Source organism: Bos indicus x Bos taurus, chromosome 28, assembly GCF_003369695.1.
Source record: "Bos indicus x Bos taurus breed Angus x Brahman F1 hybrid chromosome 28, Bos_hybrid_MaternalHap_v2.0, whole genome shotgun sequence".
Lineage (NCBI taxonomy): Eukaryota > Metazoa > Chordata > Mammalia > Artiodactyla > Bovidae > Bos > Bos indicus x Bos taurus.
In genome coordinates, this window is record NC_040103.1 from 30,205,056 (window position 1) to 30,219,788 (window position 14,733).

General features: G+C 38.7%; 1 protein-coding gene and 1 pseudogene across 5 annotated transcripts in view; one reads left to right on the plus strand and one right to left on the minus strand.

Moving 5' to 3' along the window:
• ADK (adenosine kinase) overlaps positions 1–14,733 on the plus strand; it is a 543,710-nt gene that overhangs the window by 217,508 nt on the left and 311,469 nt on the right. The gene's annotated exons all lie outside the window — the stretch shown is intronic.
• LOC113885180 lies at positions 2,690–4,719 on the minus strand (annotated as a pseudogene).

Sequence of the window (14,733 nt, forward strand, 5' to 3'; positions counted from 1 at the left end):
TCAGGATGAAATTCTTTTTATAACAGTATAGGTTTTGTGTAATTAGAACACATTGAAAAATAAAAGTACAATGACCTTGAATAAAAGTTGTGGAAATCTCCCTGCAGGCCAGTGGTTAGGACTCCATGCTTCCAATGAAGGGGACATGGTTTTGATCCCTGCTTGAACAACTGAGATCCTGCATGCCATGAAGCTGGCCAAAAAAAAAAAAATTAGAGAGTATCTTTATACTTGTTGTAGAATTACCCTGGGATTTCTTTGGAAGGAATGATGCTAAAGCTGAAACTCCAGTACTTTGGCCACTTCATGCGAAGAGTTGACTCATTGGAAAAGACTCTGATGGTGGGAGGGATTGGGGGCAGGAGGAGAAGGGGACAACAGAGGATGAGATGGCTGGATGGCATCACTGACTCGATGGATGTGAGTCTGAGTGAACTCCGGGAGTTGGTGATGGACAGGGAGGCCTGGCGTGCTGCAATTCATGGGGTCGCAGAGAGTCGGACATGACTGAGCGACTGAACTGAACTGAACTGAATATCCACAAATATTGATTTTAAGTGACACTCCTTATGTGATATTTTGGGTATTTTTAATCCTGTGTTTTGAGGAATCATTTGTAATGTAAGTTATAGAACATTTTAGAAAAATCCCTAGATTTAGCATTAGCATCAGATCAGATCTGATCCCAAAGAAAGGCAATACCAAAGAATGCTCAAACTATTGCACAATTGCACTCATCTCACACGCTTTGTTGATAAAGTGGTATCTTTGCTTTTTAATATGCTATCTGGGCTTGTCACGGGAGCTTCTCTGATGGGTCAGTGGTAAAGAATCCATCATCTTTCAGGATTTGAAATAGCTCAACTAGAATTCCATCACCTCCACTAGCTTTGTTTGTAATGATGCTCTAAGGCCCACTTGACTTCACATTCCAGGATGTCTGGCTCTAGGTGAGTGTGAATGATCACACCATCATGATTATCTGTGTCATGAAGATTTTTTTTGTACAGTTCTGTGTATTCTTGCCACCTCTTCTTAATATCTTATGCTTCTGTTAGGTCCATACCATTTCTGTCCTCTATCGAGCCCATCTGCATGAAATGTTCCCTTGGTATCTCTCATTTTCTTGAAGAGAACTCCAGTCTTTGCCATTCTATTGTTTTCCTCTATTTCTTTGCATTGATTGCTGAGGAAGGCTTTCTCATCTCTCCTTACTAGTCTTTGAAACTCTGCATTCAGATGCTTATATTTTTCCTTTTCTCCTTTGCTTTTCGCTTCTCTTCTTCTCACAGCTATTTGTAAGGCCTCCTCAGACAGCCATTTTGCTTTTTTGCATTTTTTTTCTTGGGGATCGTCTTGATTCCTGTCTTGTATACAGTGTCACGAACCTCCGTCCATAGTTCATCAGGCACTCTGTCTATCAGATCTAGTCCCTTAAATCTGTTTCTCACTTCCACTGTATATTCATAAGGGATTTGATTTAGGTCATACCTGAATGGTCTAGTGGTTTTCCCCACTTTTCAATTTAAGTCTGAATTTGGCAATAAGGAGTTCATGATCTGAGCCACAGTCACTCCCGGTCTTCCTTTTGCTGACTGTATAGAGCTTTTCCATCTTTGGCTGCAAAGAATATAATCAACCTGATTTCCGTGTTGACCATCTGGTGATGTCCATGTGTAGAGTCTTCTCTTGTGTTGTTGGAAGTGGGTGTGTCCTATGACCAGTGGATTCTCTTGGCAGAACTCTATTAGCCTTTGCCCTGCTTCATTCTGTACTCCAAGACCAAATTTGCCTGTTACTCTAGATGTTTCTTGACTTCCTAGTTTTATATTCCTGTCCCCTATAATGAAAAGGACATCTTTTTTGGGTGTTAGTTCTAGAAGGTCTTGTAGGTCTTCATAGAACTGTTCAACTTCAGCTTCTTCAGCCTTACTGGTCGGGGTATAGAGTTGGTTTACCGTGATATTGCATGGTTTGCCTTGGAAACGAACAAAGATCATTCTGTTGTTTTTGAGATTGCATCCAAGTACTGCATTTCAGACTCTTTTGTTGACTATGATGGCTACTCCATTTCTTCTAAGGGATTCCTGCCCACAGTAGTAGATATAATGGTCATCTGAGTTAAATTCACCCGTTCTGGTCCATTTAGTTCACTGATTCCTAGAATGTCGATGTTCACTCTTGCCATCTCCTGTTTGACCACTTCCAATTTGCCTTGATTCATGGACCTGACATTCCAGGTTCCTATGTGATATTGCTCTTTACAGCATTGGACCTTGCTTCTATCACCAGTCACATCCACATCTGGGTATTGTTTTGCTTTGGCTCCATCCCTACATTCTTTCTGGAGTTATTTCTCCATTTATCTCCAGTAGCATATTGGGCTCCTACCGACCTGGGGAGTTCCTCTTTCAGTATCCTATCATTTTTCCTTTTCGTACTCTTCATGGGGTTCTCAAAACAAGAATACTGAAGTGGTTTGCCATTCCCTTCTCCAGGGGACCACATTCTGTCAGATCTCTCCACCATGACCCGTCCGTCTTGGGTGGCCCCACAGGGCATGGCTTAGTTTCTTTGAGTTAGACAAGGCTGTGGTCCGTGTGATTAGATTGACTAGTTTTCTGCGATTCTGGTTTCAGTGTGTCTGCCCTCTGATGCCCTCTCGCAACACCTACCGTCTTACTTGGATTTCTCTTACCTTGGACGTGGGGTATCTCTTCACGGCTGCTCCAGCAAAATGCAGCCACTGCTCCTTACCGTGAGGAGATACCTGTCGTCCAAGGTAAGGCTTGTTACACTCGTTTAAAAATAGGCCACGTACTGGCACTGCATTTTGTGCATTCTAGCATTGGTCATTTAAAACAGTGAATATTAAACATGTGGGCTCCACGTCTGACCCACAGAACATCCACCCCAAATCTTCTTGTTCTGTGTAAAATATCCACTGTGTATGTACTATGAAAGTTTTATCTGGGCTCCATTATTAAGTCAAAAGAATGTAAATAGTCATATTATAATAAGCTAATGACTTGTATATTTCCATATGGATGAATGTCAGTATATCTAAATAGGAAATAAATTGCAATACTATCCACCTATATTTAAAAAAATAGAATATCTCCAGATTTGCATACTCATCACTGTAGAAGAGGTATGCAGGTTTTAAGGTTTCATAATCAGTTGTCAGAAAAATAGCAGTTATTCCTGCAATATCTCATTAGCATCTGACTCAAATTATTTTTAGATTACATGATTTAGAAGACATTATAACTCCACTAAGAATTTGTAATTATTCTGAGATGCTTTCATCATTAACTCTAGAGTCACTATCAGAAAGAGTAACAATATGATATAGGAAAAAAGCTAATCAACATGAGTAAAAATATGGTCACTTTCAGAAGAACAATCTGGTCATCTGGAAAAATCCCAGCTACAACCTGCAAATACTCCCATGTGGGAGACTGGCCAAGGCACATGATTTCTAGGCAGGAAAGCCATGAGATCGGGGTGAATTAAGGCTGTCTCTAAGGAGCAGGCTATAAACTTCCAAACTGACCTTGGGCAGCATAATTGGTCCCATTTCCTCTAACGCAGTCTCATGCTGTCCTCCCCACATCAACCCAAAGTTTGCTAAAGAGCATATTGGAGCAGAAATGGACATTCTAGCACATTCTTATTGCTATATTACGTTCAAAGACAAGAACATCCCACCCACAACAGTGTTGTTCCAGGAAGCAGGGTGGGAGTAGTCGTAGATTAGAAAAGAGACTATTAATTGCACAATTAATAAGAAAGTGAAAATGTTTCAAGATCTACAATAAAGCTGTATCCAAAGGAGTCTGTTTCGTCAGTGATGCTGGACTTTGAATTCTGTGCTAAAGCTTGTAATGAACTCACTCTGGTCTGTCAACCTGTGTCCGGCTTGCTTCCTGCCTATTGAGGGGTGCGTATGCTACACAGAGCTATGATGGATTCTATGGAGTGGTGAGATTCACAGAAGTTCCAGGGTGCTCATGTCAGGATCATTCCTTGTGGAAAGTTTGATGCAGATGAAGATAAAACGTTTTCTTGGACAATAATTGCAATTTCTTTCTTTTAAAGTCAGTGGGTTTCTTGTATAGTTCTGTTACAGTTGGCCCAGGTTTAATTTCAGCCATCTCCATGAAAGCAAAACACTCGGTGCTGGTAAACCTTTCTTTAGGCTTGTAGTGTTTGAATTAAAAAAAAATAGCTGCACCTTTGGTTAATTTTTCAACATGCTTCTGGAGCTCAATGTCTACATTAAAATGAGCATATGTATCTCCTGTTCTTGAAGCCACAGGAGTATCTTGCACAGGAGTTAAATTTGTGCCATTCAGGTCTTTTACCCTAACGTGATATAGGGATCAGTGCACTGCCTGGCATCTTTCAGGCCAGTTTTCTCAATTCTGGTAGTAACGTCGTTCCTGGTTCTGATGGCAGCCTTGGTAATCAAGTACTGGGAGCTCTGGCAGGAAAGAAATCAGGAGACCCTGCTCCAGTGCCACCCTCTTCTTCATCTTCTTCAAATTCCGAATTCTCTTCTGCACCAGGTGCTAAAGTTCTTCTTAAAGGGACAGGCTGAACATCAAATGGGAGTTCTTTATTATATGTAAGAATATTCTTTAGGATTGGTTCTAGCCTCTTCAGATCTTCTGCCTCTCCTAAAATTGGTGCCCCAGCACTGCAGCAGACTTCGAGTCACCTCTGACATGTCTGACATGTCTGGTCCCCACCCCGTCCCCTCCCACCCCTACCCCAGGAAAGGCCGGGCTCTAGGGTGTCATTAACAAGGCCTGGCCCCGACATTAACAAGGCCAGGAGGAAGCGATACGGCCACTGCTGCCACCTGCCAAGGAGCCGCTGAAGCCCATTTGCCTTACCAAGTGTCTTTTAATTTCATGGCTGCAGTCACCACCTGTAGTGATTTTGGAGCTCAAGAAAAGAAAAACTGTCACTACTTGCACTTTTTCTTCTTCTGTTTGCCATGAAATGATGGGACCGGATGCCATGGTCTTAGTTTGTTTAATATTGAGTTTCAAGCCAGCTTTTTAACTCTCCTCTATCACCCTCATCAAGAGGTTCTTTATTAAGAGTTTCTCTTCACTTTCTGCCTTTAGAGTAGTATAATCTGCATATCTGAGGTTATTGATATTTCACCCAGCAATCTTGATTCCAGTGATGAGTAGAAATTTGTATAAAACCATACTCTTTGTAAATAGGCAGAATAACTCAGTTTTCCAAACTAAGTTGCACCCTGAAACATCTTTTCTTTCCTTTTTTTAATTGAGTTATTAATTTACAATGTTGTGTTAGTTTCAGGTGTACATCAAAGTGATTATATATATAAAACTTATTTATTATATATATTTATTCTTTTTTAGATTCTTTTCCATTATGGTTTATCACAGCATCCTGGATATTGTTCTCTGTGTTATACAATAGATCCTTGTTGTTTGCTTGTTTTCTATGTAGTTGTGTATAGAAGTTAATTCCAAACTCTTGATTTATCCTGTTGGTGACCATAAGCTTATTTTCTATGTCTGTGTATCTATTTCTGTTTTGTAAGTAAGTTCACTTGTATCGTCTTTTAAAATTCCACAAATAAGTGACATCATGTAATATTTGCTTTCCTCTATCTGACTTACTTCCTGGACATTTAGGTTACTTCCACATCTTGTTAGTGGCTCACTCATGTCCAACTCTTTGCAACCCCGTGGATTGTAACTCGCCAGGCTCCTCTGTCCATGAAATTGTTTAGGCAAGAAGACTGGAGTGAGTAGCCATTCCCTTCTGCAGGGAATCGTCCAACCCAGGGATCGAATGCGGGTCTCCTGCATTGCGGGCGAGTTCTTGAATGACTGAGCCACTCTTAGTTACTCTAAATAGCGCTGCTGTGAACATCACGGTGTTTAAGTAAGAGTTTTCCTAGATATATTCCCAGGAGTAGGATTGCAGGATTATATGGCAACTCTATTCTTAGTTTTTTAAGGAACCTTTGTAATGTTCCCCATTACGTGTAAGTGGCTGCACCAATTTACATTCTCAGCAACAGTGTAGGTGGTGAAACTTCTTTTCAGTTCTTTAATTTGCTTTTAGCGTTCTCTCTTTTTTTCTCTAGATTTTATGTTAATAATTTTTTCGTATCCTCACATCTACCCAGTCTCTTATCCCTCTACCAGGAGATACCTTCCCAGCTTCTCAACTGAGCAACTGTTTTGGCTTTCAAGAAGTGTTTTCAGTGTCCTGTTGTGTAGTCATGCTTAACTGCATCCATATCTTTATTTCATTGTTTCTATCTAATATTTGAGAATTAGTTATTCCACTTTCATTTTATATCTAACATCCTTCATTTGTGCTTTTCTTCTCACCCTTGAGTCTACCTTCAAATCTTATCCCCTCCCTGGTCTTCACTATCTTTGTTATAAATGTGCTTAATTTCTCTCCCATCCCAATAAGAAAATCTCTCTCCAAAATCCTCCTTATCTATCTAGTTTCCTTTTCAGTTGAAATATTTTAAAATGTAGTCTATACTTCTTTATTTCTTCATTGTTCTTACCACTTCTCTGAAACTCAGGTAGTAGGAGCCACTGATTATGATTTGGTCATCCAATCCACTGAACACTTTATAGTTCTCATCTCATTTGACTCATTTATCAGTGTTGACTCTACCACCAGTTTGAAGCTTTTTTCCTCTCTGGCTTCGCTTCTGTGATAACCTGTTCCTCAGGTTTTCTTCCTTTCTGGTTCCTCTCTCTCCTTTTCCATAGCTGGATCTTCTTCTTTTAATTCTTGCAGTGTTTCTTTCCTTCTCCTTTAAATCTTTACCCACTGTTTTCTCTTGGGTTCTTACAGCCCCTTAACAGATGACTTCCAGCTCGTTTTCTGACATATTCTGACACTCAGCTGGAGTGTCACAGGCACTGTTTGTGATTTCCTCTCCTTTATCTGCTTGGCAGTCTTGAAAAGTCTCCCCTGGGTTTCACTGTTCACCTCTATTATTCTCTGATACTCCTTCCTTCCTTACTCTCGTTTGTTCTTTTCTCAATTATAGGATGATTTCCCTCTGTTCTCGCTACAGCTATTTGTCTCTCCACCAATTTGTGTTCTACAAAGCTGCTGAAAACCCTACTAAAAGACAAATTTTGTGATGTTGCTTCTTTAGAATGCCTCAGTGGGTAACGTTAACAGGATAGAGAGTCTTTCCTTTTTTTGTGTGTTCTTTTTTCACTGAAGTAAAATCCACATAACATAAAATGAATCATTTAAAGTGTGCAATTCAGTAGAATTTACTTAATTCACGATACTGTGCAAGCATACTCCGTGTCTAGTTCTAGGATGTGTTTCATCACTCCAAATGGAACCCCTAGAATGAAAGCAGTTGTTCCTCACTCCCTCCTGTCAGCCCCTGACACCCACAGATAGGTTATCTGTTACAATGGATTTGCCATTTCTGAATGTTTCATGTAAATGAAATCATTGCTTTATATGACCTTTTTTATTTGGCTTCTTTTACTTATAGGTAATAATATTTTTGTGATTCATGTAGATTGTCGTATGTATTAGCACTTGATTCCTTTCTGTAACTGAATAATAATTCCATTATATGGCTGTATCCTGTTATCTATTCATGAGTTCATGAATATTTGGGTTGTCCACAGAGTTTGAATCCCTCTTTTTTATTCATTTGAGTATATACCTGCAGGGATTTAATTGATGGTTCGTATGGTAAATCTGCGCTTCTGGAGGAACTACCAAACTCTTTCCACAGTGGCAACAACTATATACATTCATATTAAGGGTTCCAGTTTGTACAGATCCTTGCCAGAATTTATCCCCTCACGCTTTTTTTTTCCTTCTTTTCTTTAAAATTATAACCAATCTTGTACATACAGTGGTATTTCATCACTGTTATTTCCCTAATGACTAATGGTATTGAACATCTTTTTATGCACTTGTTACACATTTATATATTTTCTTTGGGGTAATTATTAGGCTGATTGTCTTTTGTTTTTGAATCAGAAATACCTTTTAAATGATCAGATCCAAGATATTTCTGGATTTAATGATCATCAAAGAAGAGTTTACATTTTGACCTTAGAAGTTCTTTATTATTATGGTCTCATTTTAAATGGGACTTCCCTGGTGGCTGAAATGATAAAGAATCTGCCAGCAATGCAGGGGACCCCAATTCTATCCCTGGGTGGGAAAGATCCCCTGGAGAAGAGAATGGCCCACCCAATCCAATATTCTTACCTGGAGAATTCCATTGAGGGAGGAGCCTGGCAGGCTATAGTTTATGCCTCACAAAGAATCAAAAACGACTGAGCAACTTATCACGTTATCATTTTAAATAGTTGCTTGAATATTACCAGCATTTCTGGACTCTCTGTCCTTAAAATGCAGCAAGTTGTTTTTTAATCTTAATACTAAAATATCCAGTTTAGTTCAGTTCATTCACTCAGTCGTGTCAGACTCTTTGCGACCCCATGAATTGCAGCACACCAGGCCTCCCCGTCCATCACCAACTCCCGGAGTTCACTCAAACTCACGTCCATCGAGTCAGTGATGCCATCCAGCCATCTCATCCTCTGTCGTCCCCTTCTCCTCCTGCCCCCAATCCCTCCCAGCATCAGAGTCTTTTCCAATGAGTCAACTCTTTGCATGAGGTGGCCAAAGTACTAGAGTTTCCGCTTCAGTATCATTCCTTCCAAAGAACACCCAGGACTGATCTCCTTCCGAATGGACTGGTTGGATCTCCTTGCAGTCCAAGGGACTCTCAAGAGTCTTCTCCAACACCACAGCATCGATTGATTCAAAAGCATCAATTTTTCAGCAGTCAGCTTTCTTCACAGTCCAACTCTCACATCCATACATGACCACTAGAAAAACCATAGCCTTGACTAGACGAACCTTTGTTGGCAAAGTAATGTCTCTGCTTTTCAATATGCTATCTAGGTTGGTCATAGCTTTCCTTCTAAGGAGTAAGCATTTTTTAGTTTCCTGGCTGCAATCACCATCTGTAGTGATTTTGAAGCCCCCAAAAATAAAGTCTGCCACTGTTTCCCCATCTATTTCCCATGAAGTGATGGGATCAGATGCCATTAGTTTTCTGAATGTTGAGCTTGAAGCCAACTTTTTCACTCTCCTCTTTCACTTGCATCAAGAGGCTTTTGAGTTCCTCTTCACTTTCTGCCATAAGGGTGGTGTCATCTGCATATCTGAGGTGATTGATATTTCTCCCAGCAATCTTGATTCCAGCTTGTGCTTTGACTTTTTAAAAATTTCAATATAGAATATTTCCACCTAGCACTTCTTCATACCTTAATGAGCAGTTACGAAAAGACAGTTACGAAATATAAGAATACCTTATATTCTCTGTTGTTGACTGCTTTCTCTTTTTAAAAAATATTGTTTGCTTTCTTGTGAGTACGTAATAAACATATACCAGGTTAATGTTCCAGTTGACAATCAGGTATAAATGTGAATATAAGGTATAAGTGTGTTTTTTGCAGTCATGCTTATGTGAATATAAGAATCTTTGATTAATTTTTTTGAAGACCATATGGAGTAATTTTGAGGTAATTTGAAAATAAGCTTGTATTTATTATCATGGAGATATGCTAAACTGTTGAGGGTACCTTTACTGATTGTCTAGTATTTTAAATCATAGTGTTTGCTTTTCAAGCAACAGATCATGATGAAAAGTGAATTCACAATGAAAGTTATATATTAGCAATTGTTACTTTTCAGTTTGGCAAGGAAAAATTATAATCTGAAGTTTTATCTACCACCACCACTCCAAAGATAGGCAGTTTCCCTTAACTTTCTGAATGTTTCAGATTAGATTTCTAACATCCCCATTTTTAAAGATCGTATATTTATTTTAACTTATATTCTGAGATAACTGGAAGGTTTAGCCATAAAGCTAAATGTATGAAAGAGATTGGGTTTTACAAGAGAGAACGTATATCCGTTAATGTTTTTTATGTTACCTCCAAATTTTTCAAAGATGAAACAAACCTGAAATCTACTTTCCAAGGGCTTCATAGGTGGTGCTAGTGGTAAAAAATCCACCTGCCAATGCAGGAGACCTTAGGGATGCAGATTCGGGGAGGAAGATCCCTTGAAGAAGGTAATGGCACCCTACTCCAGTATTCTTGCCTGGAGAATCCCATGGACAGAGGAGCCTGATGAGCTATGGTCCATAGCGTCACAAAGAGAGAGACACGACTGATGTGACTTTGCACTCGCATGCACTTTCTAAATGAAAGGTTTTTACACACAACATTTTTCTGCTTTATCTAAAGGGCTTACTCTACAAGCTTAATTTGAGGGTCTGTTCTCTGTCAGTGCATGTAATTTCTGGAGACTAATTACATCTTTTTGTTTGTTTTGTGTTTTTTGGTTTGTGGTTTTTGTTTAATTACATCTTTTAATAAGGTGTGTTTCTTAGCTCTCAGGGAATTATCAGCATGTACCAATTATTTCTTAGAAATGGGCAATAAATTATTTGGAAAAAAATATTCCATTTTTTTTCCACTTTGCCTAGAAACCGCTTCTCTGAATAATAGACTTTTTTGGATGTCTATTAATTGGTAATTTTTGGTATCATTTGACTCCTGGGATTCTAGTTGTTAAAAGTTAACTTAATGAAGAATTGTAATTCTTTAAGTAGTAGTTGCCTATATTTTGTACTGTATTTTTTGTTATTAAGTGTCCCGTGATCATTTGTTAACTAAGTCCTTAACTTATGTGATAAATGGGACATTTTTGATCAGTCAGTCAGTTCATTTGCTCAGTTGTGTCCAATTCTTTGCAAATCCATGGACTGCAGCACGCCAGGCTACCTTGCTCATCACCATCTCCTGGTGCTTGCTCAAACTCATGTCCATCAGGTCAGTGATGCCATCCATCCATCTCATCCACTGTTGTCCCCTTCTCCTCCTGCCTTCAATCTTTCCTAGCATCAGGGTCTTTTCCAATGAGTTAGCTCTTCACATCAGGTGACCAAAGTATTGGAGCTTCAGTTGTTCCATGTCTGGTCTAACTGGTGCTTCTTGACCTGTATATAGATTTATCATGAGACATGTAAGGTGGTCTGGTATTCCCATCTCTTGAAGAATTTTACAGAGTTTCTTGTTGTCCACACAGTCAAAGGTTTTGGCATAGTCCATAAAGCAGAAGTAGATGTTTTTCTCAAACTCTCTTGCTTTTTCTATGATCCATTGGATGTTGGCAATTTGATCTCTGGTTCCTGTGCCTTTTCTAAATCCAGCTTGAGCATTGGAAGTTCTTGATTCACACACATACTGTTGAAACCTTGCTTGGAGAATTTTGAGCATTACTTTGCTAGCGTGTGAGATGACTGCAATTGTATGGTAGTTTGGACATTCTTTGTCATTGCCTTTCTTTGGGATTGGAATGAAAACTGACCTTTTCTAGTCCTGTGGCCACTGCTGAGTTTTCCAAATTTGCTGGCATATTGAGTGCAGCACTTTCACAGCATCATCGTTTTGAATTCCAGCTCAACTGGAATTCCATCACCTCCACTAGCTTTGTTTGTAGTGATGCTTCCTAAGGCCCACTTGACTTTGCAGTCCAGAATGTCTGGCTGTAGGTGAGTGATCACACATCCTGGTTATCTGGGTTATAAAGATCTTTTTTGTATAGTTCTTCTATGTATTCTCTGTATTTTATTTTTTTATTTATCTATTTTTTTCAATAAACATAGTTGTTTATTGAAAAATCAGCATTGAACATAATAGTCCAATAGATTTTTTTTTCTTCAATACTCACTGAATTCTTTTTCTTCAAAATTTTGAAGTGTTTGATTCACCAAAGAAATATCATATTTGGGAAGTTGCAGCTGAATCAGGTTTTCAAATGAACACTTAGAAGGACTCTATTTCCTCTTTAGAAATGTTGAGCTTAATTTTTTTTTAATTTATTATTATTTTTTAAATTTATTTATTCATTTTTTTAAATTTTATTTTATTTTTAAACTTTACAATATTGTATTGGTTTTGCCAAATATCGAAATGAATCCGCCACAGGTATACATGTGTTCCCCATCCTGAACCCTCCTCCCTCCTCCCTCCCCATACCATCCCTCTGGGTCGTCCCAGTGCACCAGCCCCGAGCATCCACTATCGTGTGTCGAACCTGGACTGGCAACTCGTTTCATACATGATAGTATACATGTTTCACTGCCATTCTCCCAAATCTTCGCACCCTCTCCCTCTCCCACAGAGTCCATAAGACTGTTCTATACATCAGTGTTTCTTTTGCTGTCTCATATACAGGGTTATTGTTACCATCTTTCTAAATTCCATATATATGTGTTAGTATACTGTATTGGTGTTTTTCTTTCTGGTTTACTTCACTCTGTATAATAGGCTCCAGTTTCATCCATCTCATTAGAACGGATTCAAATGAATTCTTTTTAATGGCTGAGTAATACTCCATTGTGTATATGTACCACTGCTTTCTTATCCATTCATCTACTGATGGACATCTAGGTTGCTTCCATGTCCTGGCTATTGTAAACAGTGCTGCAAATCAAAACCACTATGAGGTACTATTCTCTGTATTTTAGTAAAAATTCCATTCATATTTAAGTGAATATTCTACATCACTTAACACTGTTAGTTTTTTTTTTTCCTTGCTCTCCTCAGAATAATGACGATATTCAGTCCCAGCATGATTTTGTACATACGCTTCATATCCTTCTATATTGAGTCAGCAGGCATGTATTGAATAATTAGTATTTCTTAATAACATTGTTTTAGAATATTTTTTTTAACTTTTTAAGTACTTTCAAATCACATACCTTACTTTTTTGAAGAAATAAAAATTTTTATGAATATCTTAGTACTTTCAGTTCAAGGTAATAACACTAGGCATTATTTGAAAAACAGTGTAAAATGTTGTGAAATGGTGATGCTGTCCTAACATACCTTTTCAAGAAAATTTTAACATTTCCCCTCTTTTGGCAATCATTTTTAAAATTGTATATTTCCTATTGATCAAACAGAAGAGGAAAAATACACATTTTAATATTTTCTTTTTGTATTTTTGAAGTCTAAAGGCATTTAAATGAATTTTCTTGTAACTTGTGAAGATCTGTCTACAGTTTCCCAACCAGTAGGTAAGGGATGATTTCACTGGTATAAACCATGCATCTTCCCCTTTTAGAGTTTGTTGAACTTGATTCTTATTAAATAATTCTTTATTATGTCAGTATTGTAAATCGTCATCCCTTACAGTTCTATATATGAGATCTATGACTCATTTTCTGTGATGATATAGAATTTTCCTAGCCCTTGTACCTCTACATGTCACTGCCCCCCAAATCTGGCATTTCATTACCCTTAATGCATTTAAGTACGCTTAATTTTCTCTCAAACTTATGTAAACATGTTCTCTCACTTTTTGTGTTCTTTTAATTTACCGTGCTTAGCCACCAGCCTAGGTCAGTCTAACTTAGTATCTGCCAGTCTATTCCTTGGTATTGAGATTGTTGAATGCAAATCACAGCACTACTATATGCATGGGTCCTAATTCAAATTCCTGGTCTCCAAACCCACACTTGGCTTTCTGTAGTATTTTTGGAAATGGTAGCTTTTCTTTTTAGAAATTCTAATGAAGATTAGTGTTAAAGTGTTATATAATTTATGTGAATACGTCATTATTCATCCACTTGGAGGATACTGAGTTCTAGCTTAGGAATACATTTTAGAAAGTTGATGAATAGTTGACCCTGAACATTTAGGGGTTAGGCTTGCCAACCCTTCACCTGTAACCTTATAGTTCACTCTCCATTACCCTGGATGTGTACCAACAGTGGATTGTGTAGTACTATCAGTTCAGTGCAGTTGAGTTGCTTGGTCATGTCTGACTCTTTGCAACCCCATGGACTGTAGCATGCCAGGCTTCTCTGTCCACCACCAACTCCCAGAACTTGCTTAAACTCATGTCCATTGAGTCAGTGATGCCATTCGACCATCTCATCCTGTGTCATCCCCTTCTCCTCCTGCCTTCAGTCTTTCCCAGCATCCAGGTCTTTTCCAGTGAGGCAGTTGTTCGAATCAGGTAGCCAAAGTATTGGAGTTTCTGCTTCAGCATCAGTCCTTCCAATGAATATTCAGAACTGACTTCCTTTGGGACGGACTGATTGGATCTCCTTGCAGTTCAAGGGACTCTCAAGAGTCTTCTCCAAAACCACAGTTCAAAAGCATCAATTCTTTGGCATTCAGTTTTCTTTATAGTCCAACTCTCACATTCATAGACGATTACTGGAAAAATCATAGCTTCAACCAGATTGACCTTTGTTGGCAAAGTAACGTCTCTGCTTTTGAATATGCTATCTAGGTTGGTCACAACTTTCCTTCCAAGGAGTAAGCATCTTTTAATTTCATGGCCGCAGTCACCATCTGCAGTGATTTTGGAGCCCCCAAAATAAAGTCAGCCAGTATTTCCCCATCTATTTGCCATGATGTGACTGGATGCCATGATCTTAGGTTTTTTGCATGTTGAGTTTTAAGCCAGCTTTTTCACTCTCGTCTTTTTCTTTCATGAAGAGTGTCTTTAGTTCATCTTCACTTACTGCCATAAGCGTGGTGTCTTCTGCATATCTGAAGTTATTGGTCATTTCTCCCTGCAGTCTTGATTCCAGCTTGTGCATCATCCAGTCTGACATGTCACATGATACAC